The following is a 27,127-nucleotide window of genomic DNA, read 5'->3' on the forward strand; positions in this document are numbered from 1 at the left end:
ACTGCTCTATATTATTTGCATATATTGTACTATTTGAAATTTTACCAAATTGCCATCTCCTTAAGAAATTCTCCATTTTCTACATGAAGGCCTGGGCTTTAGCCAAGATGTTTAATTGTCCACGCTCTTTTCCTTAACAAAGGAGCATATTGCAGCCTCTGCCTCACCTTCCTCAGACCTCATTCATTATATATTTCATGACACAATATAAAGCACTATATCCACGGAGCTACCAAGAATAGGTTTCAATGCTATTCTACAATCTATAAATATGCTATTTAATGCTACTGAAATTTAATTTATCTATAAAATTTTTTAAAATCTTACTTCGAATAGTTTGCATATGTTGTAAAGACAACCTACAACAATAAAATAATAATAGTAATAATAGTAATAACAATAAGCAGAAACTACAGTACCTGAGAAAGGAAGAAATCTGATTTCCAGGGTTACCACACTATTAAATGAAAATTCCAATTTTCAACAACAACAAACACAAGACAAATACAAGGAAATAGGAGAGTATAATCCATTCAAAGGAGAAAAATAAATCAACAGAAACTTTCTCCAAAAAAGATCTTAAGGGAGATATACTAAATGAAGACAAAAGCAAATCCTTAAAGATGCTCAAAGAACTAAAGGAAAATGTTGATAAGGCTGATAAAATAATGTATGAACAAAATGGAAATGTCAATAAAGAGATGGAAAACCTAAAAAGAAACCGAAAAGAAATTTTGTAATTGAAAAATAAAATAACTAAAATGAAAAATTTACTAGAGGAATTCAAGGGATTGGAACAGGCAGAAGAAATAATCTGCAAGCTTGAAGATGCACCAATGGAAATTTTCAAGTAGAAATAGAAAGGAAAAAAAAAAAAGATGGAGAAAATGAACACAGCCTAAGAAACTAATGGAACAAATTCCAATGAACCAATATGTGCATTGCAGGATTCTTGGAAAGAGAAAAGAGAGAAAGAAGAAGAAAGAATTTTTTAAGAAATGACTGAAAACATCCTAATGGGATGAAAGACATGAGTACAAACATCCAAGAGGGTCAACAAATTCTAAGTAAGATAAACTTAAAGAGATCCATACAAAGACACATTATAATTAAACTTCCAAAAGACTAAAACAAAGAGAGGGTCTGTAAAGCAGCAAGAGAAAAATAAATCATCACACACAAGGGATTCTTAAAAAGAAAATAAGAGATTTATCATCACAAACATTAAAGACCACAGGCAGTGGACCAATATATTCAAAATGATAAAAGGAAAAAAAAAGAAGACAATATCAGCAACAATACTATATTTAGCATAACTGTCCTTCAAAGTGAGGAGGAACTTATGGAACAATTTCCAGATATACAAAAGCTGAGTGAGTTAGTTACCAGTAGACCTCCTCTCCAAGAAAGACTCAAGTGAGTCCTGCAAGGCGAAATGAAACACCACTAAACAATGAGTTGAAGCCACATGGAGAAATAAAGTAAAGGTAAATACATGGACAATTATAAAAGCCAACATTATTGTAACAGTTTATAAATATATTTATTGCTTTACATGAGTTAAGAAAATAATATATATAAAAAAAAAAACAATCAATAGGAGCACCTGGGTGAATCAGTGGCTGAGCATCTGGCTTTGGCTCAGACTGTGATCCCAGAGTCCTGGGATTGAATCTTGTCAGGCTCCTGTAAGGGAGCCTGCTTCTCCCTCTGCCTATGCCTCTGCCTCTCTATCTCTGTGTCTCTCATAAATAAATAAATAAAATCTTAAAAGAAATCATTGATCAGAAGGTAGTATTATTATAAATTTGGTTATAACTCTAAGTCTTGTTTTCTGAATAATTCAAGAGACCAATGCATTTAAAAGAGTTGTTAGCTTAAATTTGGGGGCATAGAATGTAGAAAGATTTAATTTTGTGATATCAACAACCAAAATGAATGAGGATAAAACTATAAATGGCAGAATTTTTGTATGTTATTGAAATTGAGCTGGGATAAATTCAAATTAGAGTATTATAACTTTAGAATGCTAAATATAAGTCCCATGGTAAGCAAAAAGAAAAATCACTATAGAATATATATAAAAGGAAGTGAGAAAGGAATTCAAATAGTTCACTATAAAATCATAAACTAAACACAGAGAGGACAGGAAATGAGAGACAAAAAGCTATAAGGCACATGGAAAGCAAATAGAAAAACACTAGAAGCAAATAACTCCTTAACAGTAACTACGGGAAATATAAATGGACTAAAATCTTCAGTTAAAAGACAGAGATTGGCAGAATGGGTAAAAACACATGATCCAAGTATATACTATGTATAAGAAAATCACTTTAGATCCAAAGACACAAGTAGCTTGAAATTTAAGGGATAGAAAACATATTCCATGTGAATAACAATGACTAGAAAGCAGGGGTGGCTATAGTACTATTAGGCAAATAGACTTTAAATCAAAAAAGATTACAAGACATAAAGAAGGAATTATATATTAGCAAAGTTTCACTAAAGAAGAAATGACAGTTAAAAGTATTTTTGTACCTAGTGACATACCATCAAAATATATATGAAGCAAAAACGGACAGAATTGAAAGGGAAAATAGACAATTGTACAGTAATAGTTGGAGATTTCCATACCCCAAGCTCAATAATGGATAGAACAATCAGACAGAAGATAACTAAGTAAAAAAGAGGACTAAGCAACATGATAAGACAATTAGATGTAACATACATGTACAGAATATCCAACAAGTGCACACACATTTTTCAGAAGCAAAAATTACATATTTTCCAGGATTGGCCATATGTTAGGCTACAAGTTTAGTCTCAATGTATTTTATTTTATTTTTTGAAAGATTTTATTTATTCATTTGATAGAGAGGGCACAAGCTGGGAGATCGACAGGCAGAGGGAGATGGAGAAGCAAGCTTCCCACTTAGCAGAAAACCCACTGTAGTGTTCAATCCCAGGATCCTGGGATCATGACTTGAGCCAAAGGCAGATGCTTAACCTACTGAGCCACCCAGGTGCCCCATCAATATATTGTAAAAGATAGATATCACACAAAATATCTTCTCTGATCACGGTGGTCAATGACAGAAAGAAAACTGAAAAGTTCACATACTTACCGAAATTTAAAAACACTATTTAAAAAAAAACTAATGAACCAGAAAAATCATAAGGGAAATTAGAACGTACTTAGGAGTGAATGAAAATGAAAATACAGCATATCAAAATTTATGATACCCAGCAAAATGGAATGAAAGCACATATTAATAGCTATAAATGCTTATATTAAAATGCAAAAAGAGATCTCAAATTATAATCTAACTTCAAAATTTAAGGAACTAAAAAATAAGAGCACACTAAAGCAAAAGCTGGCAGAAGAAAGTAATAAAAATTAGAGAAGACATAAATAAAAGAGAATAGAAAAACAACAGAATAAACATATGAACCCAAAGGTTGTTTCTTAAAAAGATCAACAAAATTGATAAACCTTTAGATAAATGGGTTAAGAACAAAAGAAGACTTAAGTTACTAAAATTAGAAATGAGAGTGGGGACCTTACCACCAATTATACACAAATTAAAAAAAAAAGATTAGAAATAGTACCATGAATAATTATACATCAACAAGCTGGATAAGACATAAAATGGATGAGTTCATAGAAACACAAAACTTACCAAAACTAAGTCATGAAGAAATAGAAAATCTGAGTAGTCCTATAATTAATATTATTGAATCAGTAATCAAAAGTATCCTGACAGGGACGCCTGGGTGGCTCAGTGACTGAGTGTCTGCCTTTGACTCAGGGCATAATCCTGGAGTCCCAGGATCAAATGCCAGCCACATCGGGCTCCCCACATGGAGCCTGTTTCTCCCTCTGCCTATGTCTCTGCCTCTCTCTCTCTCTTTCTGTGTCTCTCATGAATACATAAAATCTTTAGAAAACAAAAGCAAAAGTATCTTGACAAAGAAAAACTCTGGACACAATGACTTCATGGATGAATTTAACCAAATAGTTAAAGAACTAATAACAATCATTCTCAAACTCAGGAAAGTAGCAGGATAGACAGTCAACAACAACAAAAAAATCGATTGCATTTCTACACACAAAAATTGAATATGAAAAGGAAATTACAAAAATAATCCCTTTAAATAGCATCAAAATAAAAAAAGAAAGAAAGAAAATACTTAGTAATTAAATTAACCAAGTAGCTGAAAAACTGGTGTAATGAAAACTTCAAAATTTTGCTGAAAGAAATGAAAAAAATACATCAATAAATGGGAAAGCATCCCATATTCATGAATTGGAAGGCTTACTATTGTTGAAAGGCCCATACAATCCAAAACACTCTACAGATTCAATGTAATCTTAATATTAATATTAAAATCTTAATGATGTTGTTTGCAGAAAGAGAAAAACATATTCTGAAATTCAACTGGAATCTCAAAGGTCCCCAAATAGCTAAAACCATCTTGGAAAAAAACAAAAAACAAACAAACAAACAAACAAACAAACCTATAGGACTCACACTTTCTGATTTCAAAACTTTCTGTAAAGCTATGGTAATCAAAGCAATGTAATACTGACAAAAGACAGACATATAAACCAAAAGGAATTGGATATTGACCAAAAACAAATCTTCACAGATATGATCAAATTATTTTTGACAAGGGTTCTAGGAGAAGCCAATAGGGAAAGGGCAATTTTTTTCAACAAATGATTCTGGGAAAACTGGATTATCACATGCAAAAAATTGAAGTTGGTTTCTTAACTAACATTATCCAAAGAACTTAATTCAAAATGGATGAAAGGCCAACATGTACGACCTAAATCTATGAAACATTGGGGGAAAAAAACAAAACATAGGATAAAAGCTTCATCACATTTGGATTTGGCAGTGAGTTCTTACATATGACACCAAAGGCATGGGTAACAAAATAAAATTATAAATAAATAAATAGGCAAATTGGACTTCTCAAAAATTTTTTAAAAATTGTGCATCACAAACATTAACAATAGAATAAAGAAAGTACCCCCATAGAATGGAAGAAAATATTTTAAAATTATATACCTAATACATGCCCAGAGTATATAGAGAATTCGTAAAACCAGACAACAACAGAAAACATATATGATTTAAAAAATGGGCAAAACGGGATACCTGGGTGGCTCAGTGGTTGAGTCTTTGGCTCTGGTCATGATCCCAGGGTCCTGGGATTGAGTCCTGCATTAGGCTCCCAGCAGGGAGCCTGTTTCTCCCTCTGCCAATATCTCTGCCTCTCTCTGTGTCTCTCATGAATAAATAAATAAAATCTTTAAAAATAAATTAATTAATTAGAAAATAAAAATGGGCAAAGGATTTGAATAGATATTTCTCCAAAGAGGATCCACAAATGTCCAACAAGCACATGAAAAGATGCTCAGTATCACTAATCACTAGTGAAATGCAAATCAAAGCTATACTACCTCACACATTAGGATAGCTACTATTAAGAAAAAAAGTAAAGAAAAGAAAAGAGAGCAACAAATGTTGGTAAGAATTTGGGGGAAATTAGAACCTTTGTTTACTCTTGGTGGGAATGTATAGTACATCCATTGTGGACAATGGTATGCTCATTCCTCAAAAACTTAAAAATAGAATTACCATATCACCTAGCAATTCCACTCCTGGGCATATACTCAAAAGAAATGACAGCAAAGACTCGAAAAGTTATCTGCACACCCATATTCATAGCAGCATTATTCACAAGAGCTAAAATATGGAAGCAACCCACACGACCATGGTTGGGTGAGGTAAACAGAATGTGATGTGTACATACAATGGAATAGTATTCAGCTTTAAAAAGGAGGGAAATCCTGTCACACACTATAACATGCATGAAATTAGAGGACATCGTGCCAAGTGTAATAAGCCAGTCACAAAAGAACAAATATTATATGATTCTACATAAATGAGGTACTTAAACTCATAGAGACAGAAAGTAGAATGGTGGCTTTCAGGGCAGGAAGAGGAAGAAATGAGAAGTTATTGTTTAATGTTTATAGAGCTTCCATTTTGCAAGGTGGAAAGATCTGTAGAGATGGATGGTGGTGATGGTTTCACAACATCATACATGTATCTAATATCACTGAACTATACCAAGAAATGTTTAAAATTATAAATTTTATGTTATGTACATTTATTTAAATTCATTTAAAAAAATTCTGTAGTGCTTAAATCTCAGTTTTATTTGACCTTAGTATTGTATATATGGATGAATAGGCTTGGTAGAACTCAGGGCCAGGATTGCCCAGACACCTATTAGTGGGCTGGCCATCTAGGCCTCTGCTAGAGGTATCAGTCTACAAAGGATGCTAAAATATCAACAAATATATCAATGGGATATAAGGTGCCATTTAACATTGGTTTCAGCACATAATTGGTAAATAGTAAATTATAAATAATTTAATCTTGCATTGAGTAGAAATTTTAAAAATCCCTTATTTTGAATATTAGTATGTAACAGGAAGACATTATTTGTTATTTGTTATAACGTGTTGCCTTAAGAAAAAGGAGAATCCTAGAAACCAAACTGTCTTTCTCTTAGTGAGCACAAAATCCTCAAAAATCAAAGTATTTGAAGCCCTTGAAAACAGTTTTAAGAAATAGACACAGAACACAAAATAAAGAAGCTGGAGCAGATTGAAATGACTCCAGCAGAGAAACTAAGAAACCTGTGGGAAGGAGTGAAGAGAAAGAGACGTCAGATAAGTAGTCAAAAGCCAGGAAATCTAAACACGAGATAGGAAGGGGAGAAAATGGAGACTAAGTAAATGCCATCTGGAGAATGATTTTGCTACTTCAAAACTCAGCCCTGGGCCACGGGAACTCATCATCTCTGTCTTACTTACAGGATCTTCAGCAAGCTCTACATTTTTCCCTGATGCTCCCAGAAAAGTCTAGTTTTGTTTGGGTATTATCCATGAGAAATTTGAAGAAAGGACATCTTCTATATGAGTGATAAACATCAGTAAAAAGGTATTCAATCTAGATTAAGTGAAACTCTAATTTTTCTCTGGTTCCAGTTTAACAGAATGTTGGGTTGAAGGGAGGGGTGATTATGACCCTGCCAAGGGCATCCTAATGTTCTGTTTGGCCTCAGGTAGATAAAAATTAGTTTACTTACCATGGGCCTATTCAAAATATTTCACTGCCAGCTCTTTCAAGGTACTAATTAAGAAATACCTACAGTTATGTTTAACTAAGCCTGAATAGCATGGGCCATGATTAAAACAGCACCCCCAGGGCAGTACAGCATGATATTTCAACTCATAAGAATGGAATTCTTCTAGATTACACAGGATTTTGTTGCTTCTTGGTTTCAATGTTAGATAATTAGTTGAACTGGGAATTGAACCACATACACAGGAAGGTGGAGTCTAAAGGAAGATGCGGCCAGGATTTGCATGCAGGAAAATGACAACCCTGGTGAAGTGCCTTAGTTGGCTTCCCTTGCAGTCACCCTATAGACAAAAAGCCCTGGGGAATGTGTTATAATTCTATTTTCTGAATGTTATTTTTCTCAGCCGGAGGAAGACTGATAATTCTCTCTGAAACAAGAAACAAGGTCTTGAAGAAGGTATGGAACTATTTTAAAACCATGAAATGATTGTAGAGGAGTCCCTATTGGAAATCTATGTAGAAGAAAGTTACAATATTTATGCCCCAAAATGCCACCATCCAGAAACTATATATTATACAATGGTCATAAAGGAGAAAAACAGAGGGCTACCAATTTGGTGTGCACAAAGGAGCTACAGTTCCTGCTGCTGCTAATAATAGCTACTGTAATAGGATGCAGAGTGAAATTTTCCTAGTTGCTCCATAATTCAGCATTCAGAAAACAGCCATAAATGAATGGGGCCAGATACAAAGATGGGATGGAAATATTTCTGGAATGATTGCCACTGGATAACTTCAACCCAGGATGTGTAATGGATGACTGAGGAGGGGTAAGGAGAAACAAAGAGAGTCATTTTTTAAAAACATTTTCAGTCTTAGGGAATAAAACACCCATGGTACCAAAGACGTTACTCTCTCCTATGATCCCCCTCACCGATACACCCCAAAAGCCAACAGATAATGGGTAGTGGAGCTCTGAGAAAATCATCCTCAGAGGTTGAGTATGTCAAGAAAGATAGATGGGCATTTCACTCACCAGATGATGTTCACAGCATTACAAATCTATAGGGCTATCCTAACGCTTCCTGACAACATTATATTATGAGAGTTCTCTAGGAACTTGAAGTGTGTGCCCTCAGAAATGCAAACAAAGAAGACTATCTGCTTTTTGTCAAACAAGTTGATATTTGAACGTGGGAATTTTATAAGAGTAGCCCCAACCAATAGAAATAAGTATGCTGCTCCCCTCCCAGATTCCCAAACGCCCCCAGGAGACAGAAGCAAGAGGACCTCATAGTCTCGTGGCTCCTTCTGAAGAGAAAATGTTGAAAGTGGATTATTGATGAAGGCAGCCAATGAAGAGACACATATGCCCCTCTAAAAGTAGTCTTCATGTGGGACTACATTAAATTTAAAATCTTCTACATAACAAAGGACATCATCAGCAACACAAAAAGCCAACTGAATGGGAGAAAATATTTGCAAACCATATATCTGATAAAAGGTTAATATGAAAAATATAGGACATACAACTCAATAGCAAAAATAAAATAAAAATTTAAAAATTCCACCTAAAAATTGGCAGAGGATCTGAGTATACATTCTTCTGAAGAAGATATACAGATGGTCAACAGACACATGAAAAGATGCTCACCATGATTAATCACTAGGGAAATTCAAATCAAAACGCTAATGAGATGACCTTATATGTGTTAGAATAGTTGTTATCAAAAAGAGAACTAAAAAGTGCAGGTAAGGATGTGGATACAAGAAAACCCTGGTACGCTGTTGATAGAAATGTAAATTGGTACAACCACCATGGAAGACAGTATGGAGGTTCCTCCAAGAATTAAAAATAGAACTACCTTATGATCTAGCAATTCCTCTTTGGGGTACTTATCTGAAGAAAATGAAAACACCAGGTATATGCATCCTTATGTTCATTGAAGCATTGTAATTCCAAGATATGGAAACAACCTAAGTGTCCATTCATGGATAATTCATACACACACATACTGGAATGTTTTTCAGTCATAAAAAAGAATGGAATCTTGCCACTTGCAACAATATGCATGGACCTTGAGGACATTATGCTGAGTGAAATAAGTCAGAGAGAGACAAATGCCATATGATTTCACTTATATGTGGAATCTATAAATAAATAAATAAAGCAAATAGACCTCATGGATACAGAGAACAGATTGGTAGTTGTTAGAGTCAGAATGTGGGGTGGTGGTCAAAATTGGTGAAGGGGGTGAAGCAGTACAAACTTCCAGTATAAAGTAAGTCATGGAATGTAATGCACAGCACGAAGACTATAACTGATGATGCTGTATTGCATTTTTGAAAATAAATCTTAAAAGTTCTCGTCATAGAAGGGTCCCTGCATGGCTCAGTTGGTTAAGCATCCAACTCTTGATCTCAGTTCAGTCCTGATCTCTAGGTCATGAGTTGAGGCCTCATGTTGGGCTCCATGCTGGGTGTGGAGAATGAATGAATGAATGAATTAATTAATTAATTAATTAATTTTAAAAAATTCTCATCACAGGAAAAATTTCTACAACTACATATAGTAAAAGATGTTAAGTAGACTTATTGTGATGATCCTTTTGCAATACATATCAATATGAAATCACTATGCTGTCCACCTAAGACTGACATAATGTTTTATGTCAATTATACCTCAAAAAAAAAGTAGTCTTCAGCGGAAGACCGTACACTCTATACACATAATACCAGGTCTGCAGATGCCTTACGCATTAGGGGAAGGCCAGGGCAATTCTGCATCGTGTCAGCACCCTGCAGCTGCCAATGACCATTACTGGCTCAGTATAACCCTTCACTCAGAGTCCAGAAGAGGGATGGCAAGGAGAAGTGAAAGAACAAGCCATGCCCAGTCTCCTCTGAAAGACTTTCACCCTTGGTTATAGCCAATGGGAAGGAGACAAAAACGTTAATGTATGAGGCTGAATTTATACACTATCCTGGACTGAATTTAGTAATCATAAATAGAAAGTTATGTAATGTTATAATGTTTTCCTCAGATGGGAGAATGTGCAACTCAGCAAGCTGAAAATAGAGAATAGAAAAAAAATCATACTAATTTTTATATATTAGGCTATATTTTCTGAAAAACTCCATGTTCCAGGTGCTTTGTGTATTTCCAAAACCCTTTGAAGTGACATTATTAGATCCATTTTTCAGACAAAGAAATTGAGGATGAGAGCAGCTTATCCAAAGTAGACTTGTGTCTGATACATAAAAATGCTGTGCTCCTTTCCATACATAACATTGTTTTCTCTGGTTTCATCGACCCAAATCACATCAATTTCTTTAATATACGTATATTATCTAGCTAACTGGAAAAGATTTTAGGCATATGTATGTATTTGAAATGTATTGCCTTTAAATTCCTTAGTACTACCAGTTACTCAAACTAAATACTGACAAAGTAATTTGTGTCAACACCCTTGCTAAATGTTCTATATTTTATCACCTTTACCCCTATGAGGTAAGGATCTGCGATAGTCAGCTTTCTGTGTCCACTTGGCTAGGCTATAGTACCCAATTGTTTAGTCAAATACTAGTCTAGATGTCTGTAAAAGTAGTTGTGGATGTGATTAACATTTACAATCAGTTGACTTTATGTAGAGCAAATTACTCTCCATGATATGAGTGGGCCTTAGCCAATTAGTTGTAAGACTTCAGAGCAAAACTGGGATTTCTCAAAGTAATTCTTCCTCAAGACTGATGCAGAAATCTGGCCTGTGTTTCAGGTCTGCTCGCCCTCTCTGCGAACTTCAGACTCAAGAATATAACATCAATGCTTCAATGAATTTCCAGCCTGCCAGCTTACCCTGTGGATTTCAGACTCTCCAGCCCTCATCATCTTGTCAGCCAATTCTTTAAAATATCTCTGTCTCTCTGTCTCTCTTGTACACACATGCTCTCTAGGGAAACCCGACTAATACAGTAACTTCATTTTCAATTAGCGATGAAGTTCAGAAAATTCATATTTTCCCAAAAAGCCAAATGACGCTTCCCAAGAGCTGAAGGTGGATTCTTCTCTTTGAAATCCCTTTCATAGGCTGTCAACTAATGCCTCAAATTATATTTAAGTCAGAGATAAAGCACATATTTTCTTATTTGCTCATAACCTTCCCCAAATGCATTGCTAAACATTCTTTCTCTGGAGTCAAACGATATTCTGCAGTATATAAATGGAAGGAACTCATGGTCACAGGTGTCTTCCGGCCTCCACCCTTCTAAAGTTCCAAGGTTGAGTGTGGGGTTAATAACCATTATGATGAGGTGGGAGGTCCCCCCATAGTGTCTCCATAGCAACCAGTCCAGCTACATCTGTCCAACATTAGCTGTTGAAACGCAATGGGTCCTTCAAAACCTGGTATGTTGGGGAGCAGTTATGCTCAGCAATACTTATTTGCAGTCGGAGCCTTTAAATCTTTCTCATCTGAATCTATTTTCTTACTAGGAATTTCTTTCCTTACTTCTTATCTGTTTTTCACCCTAGACCAGCCTATTCTCCATTCTGTAGTTCCTAGATATTCTATTTGATGGTTTGAATTCTGGGCCTTCACCTTGAATTGTATAACCCAAGGCAACTCACAGCAGAAGCCTTGACTGGCAACAGGTTCTGTCAAGAAAGTGTGATTCTGTACTGCATTTGCATTGTTACAGCACATTTCCACTGTTGTGCTAGGTGGCCCTCCTAATAACTTTATGCATTGGGAAGATCAGTGTCACTATCTGCATTTGACAAATGAGGACAGTGAGATTTTTTAAAGTTTAATTAGTTTTTCATATCATGTAAGTAGACAAAATACAAACTGGGGCGTGGGTCTCTTTAGGCCTTACCAGATGAACTTGCTTCTGCTAATTGGCTCTCTCTTTGTCTTGACAGGAAATATGCCACCCAGTTGGGGATTTTATTTACAGCCTCAGAAAAAGGGGCTAAAACTGATTTTTGATTTGATATAATTAGTAAAACAGGGTCACATGCTGTAATTGATTTTTCTGAACTTTTATTTTGCGTTTGGAAAAATATAGACACACATGAAAAGCACTGGAGTGAGTATCTGCAACATGGCTAAACCACTACTACTTATTTCAGAAAATACTATCAAGCAAATGCACAATCAAAATACAGATTCTTCCTAGAGAATATTGTTGTCTCACTGTTCAAAAGAATCATGGGCAGGAACAAGGAGATTATACTAGAACACTAGGAATTTTGGTTTCATATTATTTCAAAGGAAAACATCTAATTACCATAAACATCAAAGTGGGTCCTTTTACTTCGAACCTCACTGAACAGAAAATCTAAAACTGTTTTGCTCTTATTGTTACTTTCGTAATGAGCAACTATCATAGGCCAAGCATCATTCTAGAAGTGGTAAATAGAGAGTATAAATCAATTTCACAAAAACCTTTTGTGTAGAGCTGCAGTTTCATTCAGGGCTGAAAGTCTCCAAAACCTGTACCATTTTCACTCCACCTGCCTCTAAATGATAGATTTTCTTATGAACCAGAGTTACTTTTATGCGTTTGCATGTATCTTCATTCCTGCTTCTTCATTTATTGCTCCATGAAAACAGGAGCACCAGAAAAGAGGGGCATTTATATTTTGCTTCTCAAGTGTGAGTCTTAAGTATGTTATTCCAGGCTTTATAGAAAGAGTAGATCGTGCTATGTGCGATTATTCACAAGGGGAATGGCCAAGAGCATTTAGTGATAGCTGGGATGCTAATATTGATAGCCACAGTAGCATTGCTGGTTTAAATGACTGGTACAATGGTGTCTTTTCTTGGATAAAAATTATTAGAGGACTCAAATGCAGCATTCGAAGGAGAGTCTTGATTCTTTTTGTGAGTTGTTTTATACGGGCTGACCAGCGCTCATCAACTGCCACGCTGACAGAACTGCTGGGACCTCAACTCCTTACACCGTAGAAACCAAAGTCTCTTTTTTCTTTACCCTTTTATGAGGTGAAAACCTGGAGGGTACATATAAATTACAAGCATGGGAAACGGATTTGTGAGAAGATTCTGGAGGAAGTGTAAGGATTCCAAGTTTGAGATGTAGTTGGATATAAACTGATGCTGGAGCGTAGCAAGTGTAATGCAGAATGTGAAATAAAAAGTAACTAAAAAATATAGGAAAGAAAGGTCAGTAGCAACATATCTTCTCTATTCTTATCAGAGCAGGAAAAAGTTTACATCAAACCTATTGTCCTGGGGCACCTGGGTGGCTCAGTCAGTTAAGCGTCTGACTTCAGCTCAGGTCATGATCCTGGGGTCCTGAGATCAAGCTCCAAGTCAAGCTCCCCACTCAGTGGGGAGTCTGCTTGTCCCTCTGCCCCTCCCACCACTTGTTCACTCTCACTCTCTCTCTCAAACAAATAAATAAAATATTTTTTAAAAACATATAGTCCTGGCTGCTCAAGAAAAGGATACACTTTCCTCATAAACTTGCTTTGCTTGGGGCATACCAGAAGAGAGGAAATGAAAACACTTGAAATAATGTCTGTTACAATTAATATGAAAACACTTGAAATAATGTCTGTTACAATTAATAATCTAATGAAGACTCATACATAAAATTGCATGTGGATATGTGTGTATTTATATTATGCTGTTTTGTATTGCAGAGTACATATTCTTTAATTCCTCTGAATGAAAACGCACAGCAGGCCACTCTAGGGCCTGTTTCTGCCCTGACAGATACATCAAGTTCCTGGTCCTAACTAACATCAAAAGCCTATGGCTCAGGGGCACCTGGGCGGCTCAATCAGTTAGGGGTCTGCCTTCTGCTCAGGTCATGATCTCAGGGTCTCAGGATTGAGCTCCAAGTAGGACTCCCTGTTCAGCGGGGAGTTTGCTTTTCCCTCTCCCTCTGCCCTTCCCCACCACTCATGCTCTCTCTCAAATAAATAAAAATAAAATCTAAAAAAAAGAAAAAAAAAAAGCCTGTGGCTAAGAGGAAATCAAGCACCAAACCATATTTTTTATATTTGCAGCTCCAACCTTTCTGCCTCATATGTCTCTGACTCTAGTTGATAGCTTTATTTTCTTATCTCCTGACCCTAGAACTAATAATTTGATACCATTTTGGGACTCTAAGGACTACCTGCATTCCCCCTTACACTGGGGCTTGCCTGACTTCTTGGATTATACTAATTGGGCCCAAACAACATCTTGCCCCAGATCTCACAATCCAAAGTTTATTTTTTCTTGTATTTCATTTGTTCTAGATAGTAACAACACTTTAGCTGGCTGGCTGGCTATAAAGGACAAGTTGAAAAACTAAAATCACAGGCTTTATTTATACAAGCCAGCTCATTTTTAAAGTAGTGTGCTACAATGAAAAGAAAGGAGGCTTTGGGGATCAGAGATACCTAGGTTCAAATTCAATTTCTATCATTCTAGGAGAACTTTTACTTCTAAATTACAAAAACGATCGTTTGAAAGTCATTTTGAAAGCCATGTTGCAAATGGAAAATCACAAAGGAAAAGACGAATAGATTTGACTATGTAAAAATCAAGAGAAAGAGAAGTTCCATAGAAATACTAAAAATGAAAGTAAAGGGCAAATGGAAATTGGGAATAAATATCCAGCACACACATTGACTTTTGAGAAGTTATATTAAGCATGTGAGGAATCCTTAAAGATTAGCAAGGAAACCTCTAACACTCCGGTAGATACATAAATTGACAAATCATGATGGGACTTTCATAAGGAGAACAATGCAAATGATCAATAAGCATGAAAAAGAAAGAGTTGAAAAATAATTAAAGGATAAAATTAGGCATAACAATGGGATCCCACTATCACCTATAAAATCAGATTTTTTTAAATGGGTACTTTTTGGTCACGCTATGAGTAGACAATTATTTCTTTGCATGGCTGGTTCAGCTGTCATTTGGATTTTTCAGTCACTTCCTTCCTCCAAGAGCTCTCTGATCATGTCACAAATGTCTTCATTATCTCCTACTACCTGCTTTAGCTTTTCTTCATAGAACTAACTTATCACTCTCTAGCATTATCTTATGTTTGCTACTAGTTATCATTGCTTTCCCACTGAAATATAAGAAACCTGAGAATAATACCCTGCTCTGCCTTTTCCCCTCAACGTCTAGAAAGAGTTTCCATTGTTTTGTACAACTCAATAAACATATCCTGAAAGAAAGGCTGAAAGGAGTGCATATTTTACACTTATGGGTCACAGCTCTGCAATATATCAAGAGCTTTCAAAATGGTCTTCCTTTTGACTCAGTAATCCCACTTCCACAGATTTATCGCCAGAAAATAATCAGAAATACTCATTGGGATTTATGTGCAATGATAGTCATTTTAGTATTATTTATAATAGCAAAAAAATGAGACAATAATATAAATGTCCAAAAATACAGAAGTAGATAAATAAATTATGGTGCATATCTAGTATATAAAATTATGAAATCATCAAAAGTTATGCTATTGAACATTATTTTATGACCTAAAGAATTTTAAATACTGAAAGAAAATAGTACATAAAAGTTTATAGAGAGAATAATCCCAATTTTGCTAATATATGTATGTAAATAAAGATATCCTATATACATCATAAGTCACAGTCCTTTCAGCTCATGATTTCCTGTACACCAAATTACAATTGTCCAAGTGCTCATCTAAGATTACTGAAAGAGTCCTTGTGTTTTATCATGTTCATTTCCCCAGGCAGCTGGATTGCCTGGTACATTGTCCCATGTTTTATACCATCCTACCTATCACTATCTCAAGTAGCTCCCTTACTTTTCCCAAGGCACCAGTCTTACAAGACTCAAATTATTTCCTTTATACAAGTACGGGCCAAACATGGGATGAACCCTTGCCTTTGGATGGCTTGGTAGTCACTTCCTATAATATTTAATGAATTAAATTAATATTTAATTTAAGGTTAATATTTAACCCTATCATTGGGTTATCTCTAGACTGACTATAAGAGAACTGGATAGATTTATGGAGAAATGTTCTCGTGAGATAAATTTGTAGGAGACAGAATTGAGAATGACAAAATTGCACAGAGGGAAAAGTTGTCCCAAATTGAGATAAGGGGCTGGGGCCTGTGATTCTCCATATGGACTGGTCTTTGACTATGAGCCACACCCTAGGAGAAGGCCCATTCCAAGGCAGATCCTTGTGGCAGAAGGCCATATGCAGTGAGAGTCCGTGAATCTTCAGCAATAAAATTTCCAGTATCTGTGGGGATGAGTGTGGTGGAGCTTAAGAGAGAACCTGGGTGGAGCCTCATTATATTAGTGTTTAGGGCGCTGCTGTAACAAAATACCACAGATCCTGTGGTTAAAACAATAGAGTGTATTAAAGGCCCAGAGGCCAGAATTTTAAGATCAAGTTTCTAGCCATTTGGTTTCTGGTGACAGCGCTCATCCTTGCCTCTTTCTCATCGTGTATTCAAATGGTCTTTCCTTGGTCCTTTTACCATATGACAGAAAAAGCAAGCTCTCTGATTTTGAGAAAATATGGTGATCATTCTTTTTTTTATTATTTTAATAAATTTATTTTTTATTGGTGTTCAATTTACCAACATACAGAATAACACCCAGTGCTCATCCCATCAAGTGCCCCCCCCAGTGCCCGTCACCCATTCACCCCCACCCCCCACCCTCCTCCCCTTCCACCACCCCTAGTTCGTTTCCCAGAGTCAGGAGTCTCTATGCTCTGTCTCCCTTTCTGATATTTCCCACACATTTCTTCTCCCTTCCCTTATACTCCCTTTCACTATTATTTATATTCCCCAAATGAATGAGAACATACGCTGTTTGTCCTTCTCTGATTGACTTACTTCACTCAGCACAATACCCTCCAGTTCCATCCACGTTGAAGCAAATGGTGGGTATTTGTCATTTCTAATGGCTGAGGAATATTCCATTGCATACATAGACCACATCTTCTTTATCCATCATCTTTCGATGGACACCGAGGCTCCTTCCACAGTTTGGCTATTGTGGACATTGCTGCTAGAAACATCGGGGTGCAGGTGTCCCGGCGTTTCATTGCATCTGAATCTTTGGGGTAAATCCCCAATAGTGCAATTGCTGGGTTGTAGGGCAGGTCTATTTTTTAACTCTTTGAGGAGCCTCCTCACAGTTTTCCAGAGTGGCTGCACCAGTTCACATTCCCACCAACAGGGCAAGAGGGTTCCCCTTTCTCCGCGTCCTCTCCAACATTTGTTGTTTCCTGCCTTGTTAATTTTCCCCATTCTCACTGGTGTGAGGTGGGATCTCATTATGGTTTTGATTTGTATTTCCCTGATGGCCAGTGATGCAGAGCATTGTCTCATGTGCATGTTGGCCATGTCTATGTCTTCGTCTGTGAGATTTCTCTTCATGTCTTTTGCCCATTTCATGATTGGATTGTTTGTTTCTTTGCTCTTGAGTTTAATAAGTTCTTTATAGATCTTGGAAACTAGCCCTTTATCTGATATGTCATTTGCAAATATCTTCTCCCATTCTGTAGGTTGTCTTTTAGCTTTGTTGACTATTTCTTTTGCTGTGCAAAAGCTTCTTATCTTGATGAAGTCCCAATAGTTCATTTTTGCTTTTGTTTCTTTTGCCTTTGTGGATGTATCTTGCAAGAAGTTACTGTGGCTGAGTTCAAAAAGGGTGTTGCCCGTGTTCTCCTCTAGGATTTTGATGGAATCTTGTCTCACATTTAGATCTTTCATCCATTTTGAGTTTATCTTTGTGTATGGTGCAAGAGAGTGGTCTAGTTTCATTCTTCTGCATGTGGATGTCCAATTTTCCCAGCACATGGTGATCATTCTTAAATCCAATCCTGGATACCCATTTTCCACCAGGGAAACTGCAACTACAGAGTCTGTTAGTCATGTACTGGTGAGCGAGTACTATAATATCCTATATAACGAACTACTCGAAAACTCAGTAGCTTAAAGCAACAATCATGTGTCTTCAGGTTGGCTGATCTAGATTTTCAGAAAATTAGTTGCAGACAATTTATTGAGGCCATTATTTGCCTGTGTCCTAAGAAGAACAAGGGAGGCAAGACGGAGCCAAGAGAGAAGCTGATGTAAGCTGTGTCTGCTGAGCTTGATCTCAAGCTACAGATCAAATCAGGATTGTTCCACATACTCCTCATCCTCTTTGAAACAATGGACTAGCTGAGCCATGTCTCCACAGAGAGATAGCAAAGGTGAAAGAGAATATAACTGCATTAGTCCAGTGTGCATGGAACATTAATAATAAAAATACTCAATAGCTTACTACCTGAATTTTGTTTTCTCTTAGGTTTTTTTCCCCTCTTGCTCCTGGATTATTTCCTATATGTGTTTATGATCTTAATCCCTCTAATAAACAATCTGGTTCATCTGCCACAGGAGGTCCCTAGGGCAGCATTTTCCTCTGATTCATGTCCACCTACCTGCTAAGTGTCAATTTACTCCTCCTTATTTTCCCCTCTAACCCTGAGAGATGTTTCATTCCTTCGTATAGGGCTAACAATGTACTTAAAACCACATTCCTGTTATTTATCCAGCATATGTAGGTTTTTCAGGGAATAGAAGACCATTCAGAATCCCTAGATCATCATCTAACTGAAAGGCAAATCTCCTTTTTTCTATCCTCTTAAGGTTTCTATTAGAGAGGCCTTTGAGATAAGCAATGTGTGATGCCAGAGCTGGAAATAGATTCCTTGGAGTTTCAGAGACAGAAACAGCAACATGTGTAGATTGTCCTATAGACCTGCATGTGGGGTGGTACAGAATCTCAGTGTTACAGGATTGCAGGGTTCTTGTCTCACAGAGTCAAAGAATGAATCTCTTGGACACAAAGGGGTGAAGTGAAGTGAAAGTTTATTAAGGGGAGATGAGAACAGAAAGGAAAGAAAAAACTCTTAAAAAAAAAAAACTCTTTAAAGTGAGCGGGGTCCCAAATGGGTTGCCACTGAGGGTTTTTAGGGTCAGTCTTTTATTGAGAACTTGACCAGGGAGCTTGTGGCCTTGAGATTCTTGTGCTGTCTTGGTTTGAGCAAGGACTATTAATAACACCCTTAATGACTTACTTTGAGGTTTGGCCATTTTCTGTGATTATATTGTAAACTGCCAAAGAAAAATACTCCCTAACAGGCAGGGCCAGGTGGTCTGGTCTATTCCCTTATCACTTGTTCACTGTGACTTAGCACTTTTGCCTACCAGGAATAGTCTCAGAGCCTAGTCAGGGGCCCCCTACCTTTCCCTGCCTAAACCTTAACCCTTTCCTTACTCAGGCTCTACAGGGTAGCTAGAATTGCTGTAGTGTGATGTGCTACCTGGCCGCTACCTGCACTGTCAGCTGTGTATACACCAGCACCTCCAAAGGTGTGATCAGAGATGGGAGAGCCAGCCTTCTGGATGCAGCTGTATGACAGACAGACTGCACATTCTACCACCTGACAGGACACATGCTCAGTGGCATCAGATTGTCATGGAGCTCTGTAGGAAACCGTTCTCAATCTGTAGTCCTTCTGCTGGATCCTATTCCATCTCTGTCATTTATATTTATTGTAAGTATATAGATTTAAATTTGCCACCTCAATGTGTTTACATTTTATTTTACTCTAGTATTTTTATTTTCTTTTTCCTCTCTTCCTATATACTAGTGTACATATCACATTTTCTTCTGTTTTGAAAATTGTTTTGGGGGCGCCTGGGTGGCTCAGTTGGTTGAGCATTTGCTTTTGGCTCGGGTCGTCATCCCGTGGGTCTCTGCTTAGCAGTAAGTCTGCTTCTGCCACTTCCCTCCACTTATACTGTGTTTCTCTCTGGCTCTCTCTCTCTCAAATAAATAAATAAAATCTTTAAAAAAAGAAAAGAAAAATTGTTTTAATTTTTTGTTGCTTTTACTAACTAATTAAATCAACACCTTTTTTTTTTCTTTCATAATATTATTGACTTCTAGGTTATTTATGTCTTCCCTATACTGCTACCTCTTTCTTGACTTCTTCACCCAATCTCACTGGCATGTGATCTTCAGCCACAATTTATTCTTATATTAGTATGCTTGTTTTTTTACAGCTTTATTGAGTTATAAATGACATACTATAAACTGCACATATTTAAAGTATACCATTTGATGTTTAAATATATATATACTTTAAAAATCACTTTAAAAATATATACAATAAATTTAATAAATTATTTGCCATCTCAGTTTTATTTCTCCTAGATTTGACTTTTTCCTTCTAGTTCCTAGACTGCTTCTTCTATGAGAACTTTCAAAGTAAATTATTTTGTAAAAAACTTTCTCAAGTGCCTATGACCTTAATATCTTTCACTTTAAAGCAATAATTTAGTTTGACCTGAAATTCCAAATCTGAAATCCTCATCCCATCTTTCTGAAAGTATTTATTGTCTTTTTTGCATTTGGTAATTCTTTTGAGAACTCTAAGGTTAACTCAGTCTGAATTGTATTCCTTATAAACAATCTTCTTCCATTCATAGAACATATTAGAATCGTTGCTTAATGTTTAATCTTCCAATATTTAAATATAATGTGTCAGGTATGAATATCAGTTCTTACTTACTTGTTTGGCACTTTGGCATCTCTGTCAAATGAAGTTCTCTATTTTTAAACAATTCTAAAATTTTCTGTGATTATATTTTTAAAAATACTTCCTCCCCTCCATTTATTTTTTTTTCTCAGCACTTAAAAATCCTATTATAACAGATGTTGAGACTTCTAATTCTATATTTCTTATTTCAGTGTTTCAGTCTTTATTTCCATCTCTTTATCCCTTCCTGGTGCCTTCAAGACAGTTCTAAAATGTCATATTCAGACTCACTATCCACTCCTCGGATTTATCCATGTAGTTCTTCTACTCATCCACTGAGTTCATTTTTTCAGCCACCATGTCTCCATGCCTAATGCTACATACAACTATCTAGTTTCTATTACATCCTATGTGCTGTGGTTCTAATGTTGGCAAAGGTGACTGGTTAGAGGAGGTGAAGTGGCCTTTGAGCTCCTGGGTCTCCAAATCTAGAGTATTTGTTTCAAGATGTGATATAGATCCCAAACTCTTGGGCTTTGGGCCTGATGCCATAAACAAATGGAACTTTGGGGTGCTTTATGGGAGAGGTGAGGGTAATACATAATTTTGTTCAAGTGCGTAGATAATGGTACATTGAATCAATCCCTCAACTCTTCTTCCTTTAAAAGAATTAAAATCAGGTCTTTGGGGTGGCTTCATGGTGAACAGATTTGTCTTCTCCACCCCTTGAGTTGCTTGCACAGTGGAATATTAGTGGTTGTGACATGAGCAAAGTGTTACAGGTACGTGCACACTTGGGTGGTCCCTTGTACTTCAGTGATCCTTAACACTATGTCTGGGGAAGCTACAGTTCCAAAGAGAATATGGAGAGATGTAAAGAAGACCAGAGGCTAATTCCAGTTGAACCACAGACACGTCACAACTAATAAAAATTTAAATTGTCATGGTAAGCCACTGAGTGAGGAATCTATTTATAGCAGCATTATTAAGCAATAGCTGACAAATACACACAGTGTGCACCACTGGTTATTTCTCAAAACTGTGTGTTCAGGATTAATGTGGATAATATCTTCTCTCATTTTTAAAAGAGATTTACTTCATTCATTTTACATTGTTGTGCTATCTGTTATTCATAGCCCTTAGGATATCCTCCAGTGTTTCACCAGAAGGGCTGCACTTTTCCAAGAGCTCCTTTCCCTGGTTGAACTTACTCAACTCCCAGGGCTGCAGAAAGTGGCATTACTGAGATAGGCAGCAGATGGAATCTGTTGGGAATCATTCTCATGGCCGTCCAAGCTTGACCCTGCTCTGACATGATCCTCCAGCCTGTGAGAAAAGTTGGACTATATGGGATATGCTGCAGGCAAAAAGTGCAAGCATGCTAGTATTGAAGGGGTCAAAAAGCAAATTTAGGAAGCTTTCTAGCATCTTGTTCCCCTAGAGGAATTTTCTGCCTGCATTGTCCACACGTGCTGGGACACAACAGTGCCTAATATTTTTCTCAGGGAAAGCACATTTCCCAATTAATTTTCTCTTTGTGCCTGACAAGTTTATATATGTATAAAATATGTTTTCAGTTCTGACTCTTTGTGTAATGTTATCTTAAATAGTGAGGACTTAATTTGAAAGCCATAAAGTGTCCTCCAATCATCCTAAAATATCAATAATGACTGAATAGTCATAAAATTTACAGAAGTTGGAAATATTAGTACCATCTAGTCCTTTTTTAGTTTCCTGTACTCTAATTTATGTGTAGTATAGACCTAGGAGTTCATTTTGTTTTCTGGCAACATTCATTCTTCCTTTTACTCCTCAAAATACCTTCTACACATTGCCTCAACTATATACAATGAGATTTCCTAATATTATCTTCCATGTTGACTCCAAATAAACACCACCAACTCCTTGTCGTGCAAAGGTGCTGCATATTGAGTTATATTTAATAGTCAATGGAACATATTCATCTGACTCAACATTTGTAATTCCAAGATTTCTAATAAAATATGCAAATAAATGGAAAGGGAAATTAAATCCATTAAAAATACAATGAAAATTATTATAACCAAAATACAGGATAAAAATATATTAGCCCTAGAGTAGTTGTCATTAACTGTCTGAAAATTGGCTTGTTCTGGCTCTATTAATTCTGAGAAAAATACAATCTTATGCCACAACAGGGGGTTTTCAAGGGCCACTTCTGATCCTGAACACTTGATCAATACGCCGTGCATGGCCTCTGTGTAACTCCACTTTTCCTTCTGCTCCTCTACCCTAAAGATGATAGCAGCTTTACATAATTACTGATTTTTGGATAGCAGCATAAACCTTCTTATACTTTGTGTTTAAGTCCCTGTATAAAAATTCCTCTTTCTTAAATACCGAGAGGAGTTTCTGGACTGATGTAACAAACCTCTGACAATATCCAAGTAGATGAGATTTCCTTAGGATTTCAGGTTGTGACAAACTTTTTGCTTGATAAAATTTTATCTATTTTCCAAGACTCATTGTAAGTATCATCTTCTCAGCTATGGGTAGACCAATACTTCCTATTTTTTAAAATCTAAGTATTTCTTATATTCAATAAGAAAAGATGAATCAAGATGGGGAATATATATATATATATATATATATATATATATATATATATATATAAAACCTCTTACCTCAAGGCCTTAAAATAAATATGAAAGACATTATGATATTTTAAATATTTAATCTATAATAGCCTTGGTATAAGCACACACAAGCACACACAAACACAATTAAACAATTTGTAGAATTCAGGAAAGATAATTAATTGATAAGGGAAACCAGCAGAAGAGAAAGACTGCAGATTGAGAAGCACACTTTCGGTTTAGAGGAAGAATGGGGCTTCTTGGAAAACCTATTGGCTTAAGAATATGCATTCAAATCAGTTCTAGTGATCTGAACCAGTATCTCCTATAATCAGAACTACATTGAAAGAGAAGTAAAATAAATGCAACCAAACACAGTGAGTAAAGGCCAGGCAGGGCTAGGTAGGGAGAGATAGATAGGGGGCTATGCGATCAGGTTCACAGAAATCCCCAAAATGCTGACGTGTAAGGAAACCAGACATAAGGGAACAAGCCCTAGGTGAGGGCAGGAAGCGTGTGATAGTAACAAAATTCAAGGCAGAATCAATGCAAAGAAAAAAACAAAGCATGCAAAAAAAATTGCTAGGCATAATGTGATGTAATTGTACAACTGAAAAGCTAAAGAAAAATCATTTTTAAGTTGTAGAATAAAATAAATGGGAAAAATGTTATTTAAAATAAACTAGAATAAGAGTGGTACCTGTCCATTGAAAGAAGTATTAAGTAGCTATATATATATTTTTTTTTCAGGCATACATAGACTTAGAAATACTGCCATTAGAGAGGCCCTTTCTAAATATAATTACATAATACATTATATATATATACAGTTATGTAATATATTTAAGAAAAAGGAAGTTGTAGAATACAGAAAGAATTGTGAGAACAGGGGCACCTGGGTGGTTCAGTCAGTTAAGTGTCCAGTTCTTGGTTTTAGTTCAGGTCATGATCTCACAAGTCCTGAGATCCAGCGCTGTATAGGACTCTGCTCAATGGAAAGTCTGCTTAAAGATTCTCTTCTTTTGCCCATACACTCATTCACACACTCCCTCTCTCTCTTGAAAAAATTCTTTAATAAAACAAATTGTGAAAACAGTATCACTAAATAATAGTAATAGGTCAAAATAGTTGTTGAAATATAATGTAAAAGATAGAAACTAGTAATTACTTGGAATAAAAATCACAGATGATCCCTACATCGCAGTTGGAAGGAAATGAATAGTAGGGAGCACTCGGAGGGATTGTTTTGTTGTGGATAGGCTACAGAAATTGTTTGGCGTAAAAGGTAAGAAAAAAATGTTTGCTTAAAAGTGTAAGTTAACAATTTAATGGCAATAATAGAAAATGATAAATGTAATACATAGTTTTAAAATTATTGCAATAAGTTCCACATGATATATCATCAGGGAAATACAAATTAAAACAATGATTAGACACCACTGCACACCTATTAGAATGGCGCAAATCCACACCAACATCATCAATTCTGAGGATGCAGAGCAACAGATATTCTAATAAATTGTTGGTAAAGATTCAAAAGGTCACTGCCTCTTTGGGAAATAGGCAGTTTCACACAAAACTAAGCATACTGTTAACATATAATCTGGAAATTGCACAACTTGGTATTTACCCAAAGGACTTTGAAACATGTCCACACAAAAACTTACATACAGACATTTACAGTGGCTTTCCTCGTGTTTGCCAAAACTTGATGCAACCATGATGTCCTTCAGTAAGTGAATGGATAGATAAATTGTGGTACTTCTAAACAATGGGATATTATACAGTGCTAAAAAGAAATGAGCCACAGAGCCATGAGAAGACACAGAAGAAACTTAAGTGCGTATCACTAAGTGAAAGTAGACAGTCTGAAAAAGTTACACACTGTGTGATTCCAAATAAATAGCATTGTGGAAAAGACAAGACATTGGAGACAATAAAAATGTCAGTCATGGACAGAGTGAAGGGCTGCAAGTAAGTGGGCAGAGCACAGAGGAATTTTAGACTTGTGAAAATACTCTATAAAATATAATAATGACAGATATATGTCATTGTACATTTGCCTAATCCAAGACAATGTACACTGAGAGTGAATTCTAAGGTAAACTATGGATTTAGGATGATGATGATGATGATGATATATCAATATAAGTTTATTCTTGGTAAAAAAAAAAAAAAGGTATTAATCTGGTGCAATTGTTCAAAAGAGCAGGATAGTAACATTTCACCAATTCTTCAATTTCCCCTCCAGTTTCTTACCTTCTAGCTTCACTCACAATTGTGTAAGGTCTTATCCTATCATAAAAATGTTATTCACAATACAGGGTTTTGTCTCTTTGGTTCAATTTGACTTACATACATTACTTCCTAACAACATCCTACAATTCTTCACTGGTGTGGAAGAATAAAAAAACTGAAAAGAACTTAATGTCCCAAATACTGATTGAAAAAAGAATAAGTTAAATGGGCTTCAATTACAAACAAGGATCTTTTCACTCTCTTTCACTACCCTTATTCCGACTCTCCCTGTCCACATTTTTCCATCTCATTGACATTCAGTTTTAGAGTTTATCTTTTTATGCTCAAAACAGAAAGGAAAAAGGCAAAGTTAGTTTCAGCAAAATGCCCAACAGTGGTGTTGATGTGCTATATGTGGGAGATTATTCGTTTTCCTCATGTTCCAAAGTGCAGAGTCCTGCCAGTTTCCAAAACAACGGCTTACACATGACTCTTCTTATTTAAGTGATTATTGTTCTGGCAATACCCAAACTTGATTCAGGTGAAGTGAAAATTAAGAAATAATTACGATTCAGACCTTCAAAAGACTCCAGATTAAGAACCTTAGAAAACCTGTAAAATTGTTTTTTTTAGTATAAATGTTTATAAAACATATCCACCTCACCATGAGGATAATTTTTAAAAATTGCAACTAAAACAACCAAATTCAATAAACAGTACAGCCTTAAAAGTGGGCGCGATCCTGGAGACCCGGGATCGAGTCCCACGTCGGGCTCCCGGTGCATGGAGCCTGCTTCTCCCTCTGCCTGTGTCTCTGCCTCTCTCTCTCTCTGTGACTATCATAAAAAAAAAAAAAATTTAAAAAAAAGTGTTCAATAAGTGAGTGACCTCACCAAAATGGTAATATAAATTGTTCCTGACTTCATCCTCCAAGAAAAACAAATTGCATCTAGTTGAGATCAAGACACCATGAAGAAAATCCTGGAACACATAAGTACAATTGAAGCAATGCTCTGTACCATGGAGACTAAATCAGGCTGCATTAGAAGGGAACAGAAGGTGTTCACTGACACCACTTATTCAGTGCTTATTCACTGACAGCACTTCCCCTCCCCTGGGCCAGTTCAGCACCACAAAAAGAAGTCTCCTCTGAGTCTCAGTTTCCTCTAGTAGGAAAAGACTACCCTAGGGAATAACCTGCCTTCCTCAGCACTGTGGGTCACTTTGTGGGAGTCCCTACTCTGTTCTTGCACCCTGAAGATTTCAGGGGAATCCACAGGGCCCAACCATTGGGAATCTGTAACAGAGAAGGAGGTAGATGCTTGTTGCAACCAGCACAAGATCTTGGAAAATCAAGTTCATACCTAAAGTGCCTAAGTAGTAATCCCAACTACTAGCTTTGCTCATCTGCAGAACAAGGTTGGGAGCACACTGTGACCAGGGAATTTGGTGGGGTGCAAATCTGCCTGATTCGGATACTCAAACAAGGGGTCCTGCCAGTCTTAGAGCCTGGTTTACTCACACAGTGCCCAGGAAAATGCTGAG

This window comes from Vulpes vulpes, chromosome 5 (assembly GCF_048418805.1).
Source record: "Vulpes vulpes isolate BD-2025 chromosome 5, VulVul3, whole genome shotgun sequence".
Taxonomy (NCBI): Eukaryota; Metazoa; Chordata; class Mammalia; order Carnivora; family Canidae; genus Vulpes; species Vulpes vulpes.